Source organism: Bremia lactucae, linkage group LG10 (assembly GCF_004359215.1).
Source record: "Bremia lactucae strain SF5 linkage group LG10, whole genome shotgun sequence".
NCBI lineage: Eukaryota > Oomycota > Peronosporomycetes > Peronosporales > Peronosporaceae > Bremia > Bremia lactucae.
In genome coordinates this window covers 1,023,584-1,037,306 of record NC_090619.1, presented here as the reverse complement: position 1 = coordinate 1,037,306, position 13,723 = coordinate 1,023,584, and positions in this window count along the sequence as shown.

Below are 13,723 nucleotides of genomic sequence, written 5' to 3'. Positions count from 1 at the left end.
TTGTGGTGGGCGCGTTAGCGACCTCACCCAACACACTTAGTACTCTGGTTAAGTGTCGTCACGGGAGCGGTAATCCGGCTCCTCGTGCACACTTACCAGGTAGGAAGTAGTTTTCAGACTGATTTATATTTAATCGTATTAAGTATAAATACCTTTTTTCCAATCAAAACGTCATCTCTATAGATAACATTTAATATGTTTTGCGAGCAGATACCTCGCGTAACGGATGACGCTAGCCGTCATCCTTCCTAATATGAACGCACTTATGTGCATCACATACACAAGGGTTGGTCACAAATGTGAACCACACCCGAGTGCTGGGTCCAATTACTTAAATTTAGTAATTGACCATCCCCTTAAGTACATCAAGTGAACTTAACGGGGACTGTGTAACATTAGGGCAACTTCAGCCCGATACACCATCCCCCCTCAAAGAACGAATTGACATTTTTAAATTCGTCGAAGAGGAACGAGGAACTGCGAGCAGCTTTACGCGCTGCTAGTTCACTCAACCACTCTAGCGACCTGTGTTCCATCCACGGCGCCAAAGATGCCACCTAAAAGGGGCCATGTTAGGTGGCATCTTTGGCGCCGTGTATGGAACACAGGTCGCTAGAGTGATTAGGTGAACTTGGTAAGTCGTCTGAGAAGACGCCCACTAAACCTCACACTAAGCGCATGCGCCGCCTTAATTAGCCGGCCGCGTCGGATGCCTTAGTCGAAACGCCGACAGCTACTGCTGCTGTCGCGTTAACGGGGCTAAAGGATCCATCCCACTTTAACAGTGAGGATGCTGATCCGTCGCTCATTGCCGACTACAATGAGTCGACACCGTTGCCGTCACCTCATAGTAGTGATGCGGACAACGAGCTCATGAGGAGTGATGCTGCCGCATTATTAACCATCCAAACTTCTCTCATGGCTCACAACATGGAGACAGCAACGTTTACGAATGCTGCCTCGTCGTCTACGCCGAATAGCGCAGCGATAGATAATGAGAGCGCTGCCCATAAAGGCGCAGCCGCTTCTCCGTTGGTTTAACCACAACGCGTTAGGCTCAGACCTTAATCCATAATGATTCTGAGATAGAGGATTTGGAGCCTAAAGCTCCGCCGACGACACGTGAACGTGCTCAGTCGGTGTCACAAGCCAGTCGTTTTGAACGTGGCTATGTAATGGGTGGCACTGTTGACACCGAGTGACCTCTTTGAGGTTAGAACCTAAACAGCTAGCTGTTTGGTTGTGTTTTGCTTTCCTTTGCCCCGTGACAATCAAGCGTGGGTCGCAGACTCTTATCACCTTCCTCGACGATGAGGGAAAGGTGGACTTTAAAAGTCACACTCCATCCAAGGATGAGAAACAAGAGGGTCGCTTCTACACGCCTTCTCCTCCGGATGAACGTCAGCGGGCCCGAATTCAATCCCAGAACATGGTGCCGCTGATGTCTTAACTGCAGTGAGCAGGACACAGGACCCTGAGTTTAACATTATCACGAATCCGCTCGATGAAGAGCAAGAGCGGGCAATCCTCATAGAGGAACAAGCTCGTCGTCGAGCTGCAGAAATAGCAAAAGCTAAAGCTCATAGTGAATTCAGATTCACTACGCTTAGTGCGGAAGAGCGTCTCAAAGAGATCGTGGGTCACAGCTTGGCCATCTGGATCTCCGGTGACCCGGCGAGGACGCCGGAGGAGATTGCTGCTCGCGACGCTCTTCATGAGCGATATCTTTCGCCAAATGTAGTGACGCGAAGTTCTTATCTGATGCGTTTACGTGATCAAGCTCGTGGGGCTTCGGTGACTTTCATGAGGGAAATTCCGATCGTTTCTTTCCAAACAAAAGAAGAAGTGAAAACGAAGTTTTATTTGAAACTGGGTCCATCAAGCCCACCGCCTCCGTAATATTTGGAATATTAGATAGCCTGCGGATGTGGCTGACGTTCGTTTGAAACGTAAGCTTCGCTTCGCATTCGCCAAGCTTACGGCCAGAGGCCAGTTGCGTTCGACATTTATGCCACGAAACGAAGAAAGGCCTAGCCGATATTTCAGTGCTTCGATTGACCGTGCAACCATGGATCGAAGCCGCACTGAGGCTATAGATCCGCCTAAACCCACTTCTAGTGGTGGTTGACGCAAGTTGACCCTGAGCTTGGCGCTCAAGAACGTTAAAGGCGTTCGGGCAATCTTGCTGAAGAGGTGCCTCAAACTTCCAAGAGTTTTCAGAAGAGGGCTACTCTAGCCACTTCACCAGATACTGGTATTCCCTTACGATGACGTCGCTTTAGAAGTTTCTCCACGTAAAACCGAAGGTCCCCCCGCGCATCAAGCAGCGCGGGAGGGGGCTGAAATCTCGGCGGAGGCATTTGATGCTCTAAGCACGAGGTGCAACTTCTTTGTGAGGTCCTTGCTCGGGTTGAGAACTCCTTTGAGGTGGTTCAAAACCGTCTTACGCTGCTGGAGCGTCAGCAACCTCGTTTAGACGGCCAGCTGGACATCCTGGTGAGGGTGCAGCAATCTGCGGCACGACCGCCTGTCTTGGCGCAAGGGCCTTTAAGTCCACGTGGGAAGGGTCCCCATATGGCTTAAGCAAGCCGACGTAGAACACTGGGTGTGTATGCAGCTTGCTAGGAAAGTTTAGCGTGTGAGCTAGGCCCTTCTAGGCCACGACCGTAAATGGTCCAATAAAGCGCGAGCGCAATTTGGTCTTGAAGACCGCGGAAACCAAGTTGGTAGGTAGGTTATTAGCGTATAATAAAACTCGGTCTCTGACCATATAAAAATTAATACAGCTTCTGCCTTTGGCATCTGCTTGTACTTTTGGCTTGTCTTGGCTATCAGCCATCGTATCCCTTGCATGTCTTAAGACACTAAATCGTGTCGCGAGAAACTCGCGTACTTGTTTCCGAACGGTAACAGGGCTGATATCATCAAGCCTATCGACTTGCTCACCCCCACCAAGCCCTAAGCCACGCAGTGAAATCGTTAAAGGAACGCGTGGGTGGGTGAGACCGATGACATAGAACGGAGTATAGCCGGCAGAGACTCGAATCGAACTCGATAATGCGTTCACGCCCATCAGCATCTGTTTGTAACGGAGCACCGCCAATGGCAAAATCCGAAGCGTCACAGACGACACTGAAAGGCCAATTTAGAATTGGCAGTGCCAGAATCGGGGCATGGATAAGACTATCCTTATTTGCTTGAAAGCATTATGTTCTGTTCTAGTCCAGCACCATTATGTATCCTTCTTAAGGAGATAAGATAATGGCCTAGCCATATCAGCGTAATTTTCGCTATACTTGTGTAAATAATTGGCGAGACCCAACCATTTACGCAAATCGTTTTGGTTTTTAGGAATCGGCCAATCGACTATAGCTTTAACCTTAGCCGAATTCGCTCTAAGACCTCACTTCCCAATGAAGCACCCTAAGAAAGGATATTTGTCTGCGCCAGAAATGAATTTAGATGCATTGGCATACATTTATTTATTCGTGCGCATGCTCTCGAGCACTACTCGCAAATGGTCTGAATGGTTTTCCACATCCGACGGGCCCCGATTCACACGACTCTGGACAAATATGTCATTAAAAAAAAGTTTGTGCATAACCTCGATGAGGGCGGAACAGTTGCGTCACTAGACAATTAAATGTTGCCGGGGCATTGGAAAGCCCTTGTGGCATTACCAACCACTCCCATAGCATACCGCTTAGGGTGCTAACCGCTGTAGGCGTGATATCGCTAGCTCGTATGATCAGTTGGTAATTACCATCGACTTAAGTCAAGTGCATTGACATTGTACATCCCACTATATTGTTCTACAGAACATCTTATTTAGGAACGGGGGTTGGTGCTGTTATAGTGGCAGCATTAAGCTTATTATAAGCATGTACAATACGCCATTTACAATTTGGCTTTTTGACACAAAATGTCGGGTCGAATGGGGAGATTTGCTTTCACGTACCCTTCCAGCCTCGTGCTTAGCACGGAAGAAATCGTCAATGACGTCACACTGCTCCCTTGGCAAAGGCCACTATCGTGTGACACAGTTTTTGGTTCCCGACACCAGGACACCTCTATCCGGGGGTAAAACAGATGGTGGATCGGTACACACCACATCTTGAAATTCCTTAATCAAGGAATTTAATGGATCCGTAGGATCTTTAAGGATCGATGACCCACTCCGCGCACTAAGTGCAGCTTTTGTGCCATCTAAGACAGCTTCGTCCAGAAGTGACGATGAGTTTAACTCAATCGTTTGGGTTGAATGACCACCATCTCGGATAAGTCGCCAGCCTTTAAGGCTCGGCCGCATTCGTCAATAGACATTTCGTTTAGCTCCAAATGAGCATGTAACGAAGGGACTGCCGCAAGGCTAACTTCTTTCTCGATGTTACCGGTTACACCATTACAAGTCGTGAGTAATGGCTCACTCGTATCACTTTGTGAGGGTATAAACGCTTCGCGTCTCCCCTGACTTACAGTAGAGACTATACGACTCTTAGAAACTGGGACATTTACGTCCCCAAACTTTTCCGCCTGGATTGGTTCTATTCTCCAATTCTTTGCTAGGAACATTGCGCGTGGCGCCTAAGGTCTTGACCCCCAATCGAATCATGGCTCATGGCGTTCATGCCAGGCTATACCAAGGATGAGTTCATATCTCGAATTCAAATCAAGGACGAGACAGCGTTCGACACTGCCAAAGCCCAGAAACTTCATACCTAAGTTTAACGGAATTTTAGGAACAGTGACACGAGTCTCAGTCGCTAAGCGAACAGTGATTGTATCACTTTTATGCGCTTTAAGCGTCTAAACTTGTTGTTGACTTCCTTCAAAAAGAAGACGTCGAGCGTAATTGCAAGACGCTCCTGAGTCAATTAAAATTGACCATGGCTGTTCAAAGCCCTTCACAGTCGCTTGAGCGACTAACAAGCCAGGCTTGTACTCACACCCCGTGCCGATACGCCCCAAGCTAATTGGGGCTAGGTACTGCTTTCTCTTACCTCTTAGAAGTTTAGCAGAGCCTAGTTCTCCCAAGAAGGGCGCCTTGCACCTACTGGGTATCGACACTTCCCGCACCGTACCAGATTTCTGGTATAGGTCGGAATTGGTGCTCTTTCGAGCTTTACGCGTATTCGTAGGGAACAGGCAGGACGTAAATGTTTCGTGCTTCCGCACATATAACATATACGGATGTTCTTATGCTGTCCACAGCTTGAAAAGCCTCTTCTCCTTCCTCAACGAGGCTTAGATCCATGGGTTCCGGTCTATTAGACGGTACCTTGTAGATTTTCGGCACGATTGAGTGCAAATTTACATCGAAATTCTATCAATAATGGCCTTTTGTGTTATTCACAGATGCAGCGGATCCTCCGCGCATCGTAGTTGCTCATGATGCGACACTAAAGAATCAAATTCTCTATGCTGTTTTTAGCGGCTATCTCGGTCGAGAAAACAGCTATGGCTTCGTAAGCCAGAGCTACTGGTGGCCCAAACTCTACAAATGGGTATACACCTTAGTCATTGTAGCGTATGACGCCGCCAACTCGAAATCAAAGGGACCTTTCTAAGGACTAATGAAAGCTGTGACTTTTTAGCCAAAGAGAAGAAAGTCGTCGTAGCCACCAGAGAGAGAACCCGTGACCGAAATCTATTGAAAAGTGATCAGGGTAAGTTTTTTAACATTCAGTCTCCCTTTTGATCTAAACAACGTGTCGTGCCTTCCTAAGGCTTGCGTATCATCAGTTCGAGTGTGAAGTCTTCTTTAGGTACATATTGTCAGGCACCAGTTGCCGCTTGATCCTACGAACCACTGGGGTCTCTTGAACTAGGACGCATTAAGACCTACGAGCTTGTACAACTCTTTTAGTTGTAACCTTTAATACTTCTATAAAGCTAAGTGACTCTTTGAGTCTAAAAGTCCTTCTGACTTAAGGAGTAAGGTAGATCCGCTACACCTGGAAGCACTCGTGGTCAATCTAAGCCTCTATAATACGTACCCTTTGTGAGGATGGATTCTTTAATAAAGCTCTCAGAGGCGAAACGCTTAGCTTTTGAAAAGCTTAGGCTTTGTTTGGGCCTGAACATATAGATCACATCCTGTCTCAGGACCAGAGGTGCTTGATGCAAGGCTAGAAGCCTTTTTACACTATGAGTCCAATCTTATCGAACCCACTTAGCGGTATCTATGCCAACTCGGTATATCCCTGTACCCTCACGTTGTGAGTATTAAGACATATGAAGGCAACAAGAGAATTAATCTCTTTTTCGGATCAAACAAACCGAATGGTCATGACATCTGCCATGATCCAAACAGAGCAACAACAAGTGGCCCTAGCCATCTCAATGCTCGGTAGTAGAGATAGAAAATGGGCAACACTTGAATAGACGTCGGGAAACGCTGAAACAGCAATTGCCTCGCGTATTTGCGCCGCTCAATCGGACTTTTCGCATACGAGGACGATTCCTATCTGCTCGTCAGGGTGAAAGGATTCTAGTGGGCTTGTCCAGGAGTTGAGAACGTTTTTGGCTGGTATGCGGCAAATCCCATTACACAAGGCGATTTTAAGCAACCATCTTTGTGAAAAGTCCTAATTCGAGCGTGGCCCGAACAAAAATTTATCAATCCCACCCACTACTTTAGAGCGGCACTTGACATACAATGTTATTCAGATGTTCGTAGGATGGAAAGGTGTTGATTTTTGTTCTTATTTATTAATATTTTTTGGGTTACACGCTTACAGGCCAGTAACGCAGCGATTAAAGCAATGTTCTCGACTTATAAACCGAAACCACATGAACCTCAGCTTTGCTGAGGAAGAAGCAGAGCTTTAATCTGTGGAATAGCAAAAGAAACATCCGTACATGTTTGCACTAAAAGCTTGCGCCCGGCTTGTCCGTTGCGCAAGTCCCGCAAAGCTTGAAAAAGCACTAACCCACCTCATACCAGAATCTGATACGGCGCGGGTAAACGCCGATACCCAGTAGAGGCGGGGCGTCCTACGAGGGATATCTAGGCTATATTGAATTTCTAAGAAGTGAGGATAATTAGGGCCTAGCCCCAAAGAGCTTTGTGCTTAATGGCACGGGCGCGAGTACAAGCCCGCCTTGTTAGTCGCCAAGGCGACTGTTAAAGGGCTTCGATAAGCCATGATCAATTTTTGTTGGCTCAGGAGCATCTTGCAATATGCTCGACGTCGTTCTATTGTAGGGATCAGCGATTTGCTGAGGCGCTTAAAGCGCATAAAGGTGATTTGATCACTGTTCATTTACCGACTGGACTTGGATCGCCGTTTCTAAAGTTCCATTAATTTGTAAATTATTAAGTTTTGGACTTTGACAGTCTGCACCGCTGTCTTGTCCTTCAACTGTACCCGAGATATGATCTCATCCTTTGTATCGCCTGGCTGGAACGCGATGAGCCATAAATTAGTTGTAGGTGTAAGACCTTTCGACCGAGATAGCACCGACACTGTTGGCAATACGCCAATGCATTTTGGGTAAGACCCGATTGATGCATGTGACGTGACACAAAATGTTCCAATGCTTATGGGTTTGAATTACGTATCATTGGATGTCGGATTGGAAATCGTCTCTCATATTCGCAAGCTAGCAGGTTCTAGTACCATAGAGATAACTAAGGTTCTAGAACCTGCTAACTTGCGAATATGAACGTTCCTGCATTTATAAGGTGTACTTTCTCGATATCGAGAAAACAGAGACAAAATTCAGATACGGAAAAACGCGAAGAGTCTTTAATGACACAGAGTGATACTAGGGAACAGCTATATATAGTGCCTGGTAACTTTAAGGATGATGTTATTATCCCATCGTTACATGACATTGAGTTAGACGAAATATCTTCGGACGAATCTGTTCAGGCCTTAAAGGCTGACGGCTTATATGAGATGGTGTTATTTTAACAGATACTGAATTAAAATCATCTGGATGAAGCCGTCTTCGAGGACACAAAAGCGGTAGTTAGTGCGCGGAGCAGACATTGATCCTTAACGATATTTCAGATACATTTTTTTCCGTAAGTCAAGGAATCCCAAGACGTAGTGTGTCACAATACACCGTCTGCTCTTCTCATAGAGGTGTATGTCTTGAGGTTGACCTGATTCTGGGGACCTAATACTGTTACACGACAGAAGCCTTACCAATAGAACAGTGTAACGTCATTGACGATTTCTTCCGTGCTATGCACAAGGCTGGAATGGCACGCGAGAGTATTTCTCTCCATTCGACGCCGCCAATTTGTGTCAAAAAGCCAAATGATAAAGGGTGCATTGTGCATGCTTTCAATAAGCTTAATGCTGCTTCTACTTCAGCCCATACACCGATTTCTTGAAAAAATGTTCTTTGGAGCAATATGGTGGGTTCTACGACGTCCAGTGCGGTCGAATTAGTCGCTGATTATTATCATCTACTTATGCAAGCCAGTGACACCCCGCTTGCAGCGGTAAGCACCCCAAGCGGTATGATTTGGCAGGCTGTTTATGTTCCAAGGGCTTTCCAACATCCCGGCTGCTTTCAATCGTCTTGTCACGCAACTTTTCCGTCTTCATTGAGGTTTTGTACAGACTCATTTTGGTGAAATCTTTGTCCATAGCAGCTATTGACAATTTACACAGACTTAATATGATGTCATTGTTGTCCATATCGAACGGAGCAGGGTAATTCCGAGATGTAAAACTGCATTGACAATTTGCGAGCCGTGCTCAAGAGCATGCGAACAAACAAATAGTATGCCGATGTATCTAAATGCATTTTCGGCGCATAAGAATCCCCTTTCTTAGAAAGCGAAGCGTTAGAGCAGACCCTGATAAGGTAAAGCCATAACTTTTTAATTGGCGCCGCAAACCCGAAAGGCTTGCGTGAATGGCTTGGCCTTGCCAACTACTAGCACAATGAAGGCGAAAATTACGCTGATATAGCTCGGCCATTGTCGAACCTCCTTAATAAGGATGTGGACTGGTGCTGGACAAGCAATAAAAATGACGTCTTTAAAGCATTAAAGGATAGTCTCATACATGCTTCGATTTTGGCTCTGCCTGATCCTAATCAACCTTTCAGTGTTGTCTGTGACGCATGTGCGAATGATGATAGTAACTGTAGATATGGCCAGCTATCTTTCTTGATATTTCTGTTTCCAAAACTCAAATCTACTGTGTTTTGCATTATTCCGTGCATTTTTCGCCGCGTATCTTGAAAGTGCTGGCTTAATTGTTGTTTTGGCATGCAGATTGTAACGGGGCACCTTTTGCTAGGACTGATAACAGTTCTAGCCAATCTACACTGTTGACAGTGACGGTGAGGTGCCTCGATTACTTCTCGTACAGTGACGTGCAGAGGAAAGTTACAAGTAGCTAAGAAGTCTTAGCTACTAGAGGTCGATAGTAAGACTTTAGTATCGAGAAAAAGTTAAATTGTATTAATATATAAAATTCCTACGATTTTTTATCTACTGGCTTTAAAATATTAATAACTATCTGTGTATAGCGCCGCCTTGCGCACCGCTAATCGTGTCTTGTAACGCCTGGCGGAGTTGATTTAGACTAAAATCATCCAATTAACTTAAGTATTGATTTGTTGCCTCAATATTCCCACATGTATTAATATTTGAACTATTAAGTCAAATCTATAATATGATAATAATATTATGCTTTATTAATATTTTCCTATTATTGAAAAAAATATTCATTATACCTCTCATTAGAAATATTATGTATGTAACTGGACACCCCCGTTACATCAACCCCTCCTAACTAACTTGACTGATGTAGAGTGATAGAGAGGACTTTTGCGTCTCTCTCTCTCTGTAAAGAAGCACTGGTTTCCAACTTTTTGTTTGCGCATAGTATCGAAGCCCGTGCACGTAGCCTGTGAGGCCACAAAGCTGGCAGCTACACAAACAATTGTAGCTGCTAGTGATGTAAACGTTTCAGTCGATCACTGTAGGGAGATCGTCACCTCCTACTACCATTGAGGGTGACTGGTACGAGTCGGCGTCATCGCCCGACTCGGTGACCACTATTAAGGCATCATGTTCGCCCGGGGCCGAGTCCGCCAAACCTACAGTTGCTAACGCCACAAGCGAAATGTTGTTCGTGACATTGTTTGCCTTCTTGTAGTGGAGTCACCTTGTGATGGCTCTATCGACGATGACAACTCTGGCGATACCGAAATGCATCACAAGAACGAAGTTATCATAAAGGTCACTTCGATAAGAGTGCTACTGATAAGAGTGCTACTGTAGTGCTAGCGTGTATCACCAGGAATTAAATGATCTTAAAGATCACTTCGAGCTCAAATGCTAACATTACCAACGAGAGAGACCGCAATACGTTGCGGTTCGCTCTTGAAAGAAATCCTGTTTGCCTTTTAAGGGCAACCGAAATCGTTGGTTTGGTATGACCAACAAACGATAGAAAATTCCATTGACCGACTCATCCAAGCTTTACAAGCCCGGTGAGGACGAAACCGAATTCGTTATCAATGCTAGATTCCGGTATCGCTGGTATACCTGCAAGCTAGCGAAGTGTGAAACTCCTTCGTTCAAGCCTGGGAAACATGCATTCAGAATGTGTAAAGCATAGGCTGCGAGGCCTGGCTTGACAAACTGGTTACATTTCTTGACCGTTAGTAGTCGGTGAACGCTATAAGCTACACTGTCTTGAGAGGCAAGCTTACCTTGCATATCGTGGGGGACTCATGTCCCCGCTGCTTTAAGCCATGCCTATAAGGAGGCGTATTTTCTTAAAGACCCTCATTGGGGGACGTGCATCTCTTCTGATGTGATCGAATGGATCGAGATTTTACAATCTGTTACGAGCACGAGAAGCGCTCGTTCTCCGATAACCTTCTGAGGAAGAAGAAAATTTTGTCGTACTACCCGGGACGTCCACTATTAGTTGGGAACGAGGTAGTCTGCTATCGTGCGAGGGTACCGCCAACGACCGAGATACTCGGTCGGACCCCCTTCACCTCGCGATTGTTTTATGAATCATTCGACTTGAAAACGCTTCTGACTACTCGAATCCGGAAATGGATGTGGAAAGGAGGGGAGGAGAATTCGGGTTCGCCTTACTCGTCGAATCCGAAGGATGACGATGATCTGGATACGTCCTCCGGTACTTACGGGAGGACGTTGAACATGAACGTTCTCGTCGTCGTGACTTAACGTCGACGGTTGACAATGTTTGTCGCGACCAGTTACAAAACCGTGCGCAAGTAACGGTCGATCAACTTTCGAACAAGCGGACGCATCAGTTCCTTCAAGACGAGCTGGTGACAGCTCCTCGAGAGATTTCATTCTTGAAAATGAAGTGAGATGTCTGGTTCGTTGGATCCAAACTCTGTCCCCAGACCATCAATGTTTGTCCCGGGACCATCAATTTTGGCGAATAGCTTGGACCCTTCCATTTTGATCTGAAATTGGAAGAAACTCGTACTGATGGTACGGGCGAAGCCGTAAAATGTAGGATGCGTGCGTATCCAATGAGGCAGCTCGATCGTGTACATCGCCTTGGAAATGCAGTACAGAGAACGGACCGATATGCCTGGGCTGTACACATTTGTCACTTCATCTTTAGGTAGATTAAGAGCAGACAGTAGCACTAGATCGTTAACTTTATATAAAAGAACGTTTGCTATTTCATTTTGTCAAAGTTACATTTTCTGTCGATCCACCGCGTCAGTGATAGAATCTTGCACGAAACAGACCACTGCTTCTCCAGCCAGCAAAAATTTTCCTGCTGACTCGGTTTTGTTTTTGTTTTCAGTCCGCTCAGTGCGAAGATGTCATTCTCCTCTTTAGTGAGAGCATCATTGTTTTCACCAATATTATTGTTTTCGATGCTAAGAATTTCATCATCGTTGTTATCAAAGTCAGCAATAGCCTTGTCGCTATTACATAGTTTGTCTTCTTTAATGTTGATTAAAACACATAGGTATCTTTCGCATTGACTGTCGAGTCGATGGGTGATGAGCAAGAGCGAGATTAGTCTTAGCATGAGCGAGTCCCCCCTGAATAAGTGTCACTCTGAAAAAGGGTGTTTCTATACGTGGACGGCTTACGCCCTCCACGAGAAACGGTGTATGCTTTGCTGATGCATGCACCGAATGTTGATGGCCAATCCTGCCATCGGCAAGAATTCGCTTCAACTCGAAAGCGAGTGGACGTATCCACAAAGTATTACTTCGAGGAACCGATATGTACGTTCTGTCTGACGCTCGGTTTCCGGATGACATTTTTAGCACATATTGCCAAACCTCCGCGGGTCGCGATCTGAGACCAATTTACGGGTTAATCCATGGAGTCGAAATATCATGTCAAGTAAAGACACGAGTACAGCTTTGGCTGTGGTCGACTCCGTAATTGCAGCAAGATTTACCATCTTTCTGAAACGATCAACAAACACAAGAATACCATCATTCTTGTGAGCGTCTTTGGGAAATCCGAAGACGAAGTCCGTTGACACGATCTGCCGGAACAGTCTGGGTTGTATTGGAGCACGGAATGAAGGACTAGGCTTCACCCACTGGCAAATTTCACAAGCACGTATTGAACGTTTGGACGTATCGTCCTGGCGAGGACAGTAGAAATTGCAAAATAATGTCCGATATGTCTTCTCATTTCTACGATGTTCACTTATTGGTGCATCGTAGCACGCATACTTGATACGCAATCGCAAATCATTATGAATGAAGATGACAACACGAGGTTTGTCGCCAGCAATGACTATGTAACTCCAAAAAAGCATTGCGTGTTTTGTACCGAACTGTTAAAGATAGAAATTTCGACAATCCAATTAAGGATTGTTGTGATGGATTTCTGAGGTGATCCAGCAAACCTTTAAGAGACTTATCTTCTTAATAGCCCTTTATACGTCGATAACTAATATTCACGACGGAACTTATTGTTGCAACAGTGGGCTTATTCTCATTGTTAATTTGCGCAGCCGGCTTTAAATCGGGCCAGCGCTAAAGGGCAGTAGCGACGACATTAAGTCGTTCTGGTTTATATTCCACGGAGAAGTTATACTTTGCGAAAAGAGAAAACCATCTCGCTATTCTTTGCGAGAGTTGTGGACAGCTTACGGCCGTAGGTAAAGACGAATGGTCGGTATAAACAATGAACGGTCTATCTCCTAAGAGATAGACATCAAACTTAGCCGCTGCATATTTCATGGCAAGGAGTTCCTTGTCATGCACTGGATGATAGCGGTTGGAGCCGACGCGACTGATAGTAGACGACGCGCTCTGTGCTGTCTGTGTCATATTGCATAAAGGCACAGCCAATTGTAAAATCGCTGGCGTCACAGACTACACGAAATGGTGCTTAACGACACGGTTTCTCGAACATGGAATCGGGTCGATTCAGTGTCGAGTGCCTTTATCCTTAGGCAACTCGCACGGTACGAATTCCGGGATTATATCCTTGAAACGACCAAATTCTTTGATAAAGCATTTGTCTTTAAAGTCTCCCACGATTGAGACATAAAATGTTAATATGAGTCTTCTCATCGAAGACACTTTCCTCCATCGATGACCTGCTAAGAACCCGTTCGTTCTCAGGAAATACTATTGCCGACCGAATATCAGCCACTTACTTGTCATAGATGACAAGTACGCAAAACTGCTTTTATTTGCCACTACGCAGATCACTCAAAAACCGTTTCGGTTCTAGCGTTGGCAGTTGCGGTATCTCCGAAATTAACTTCGG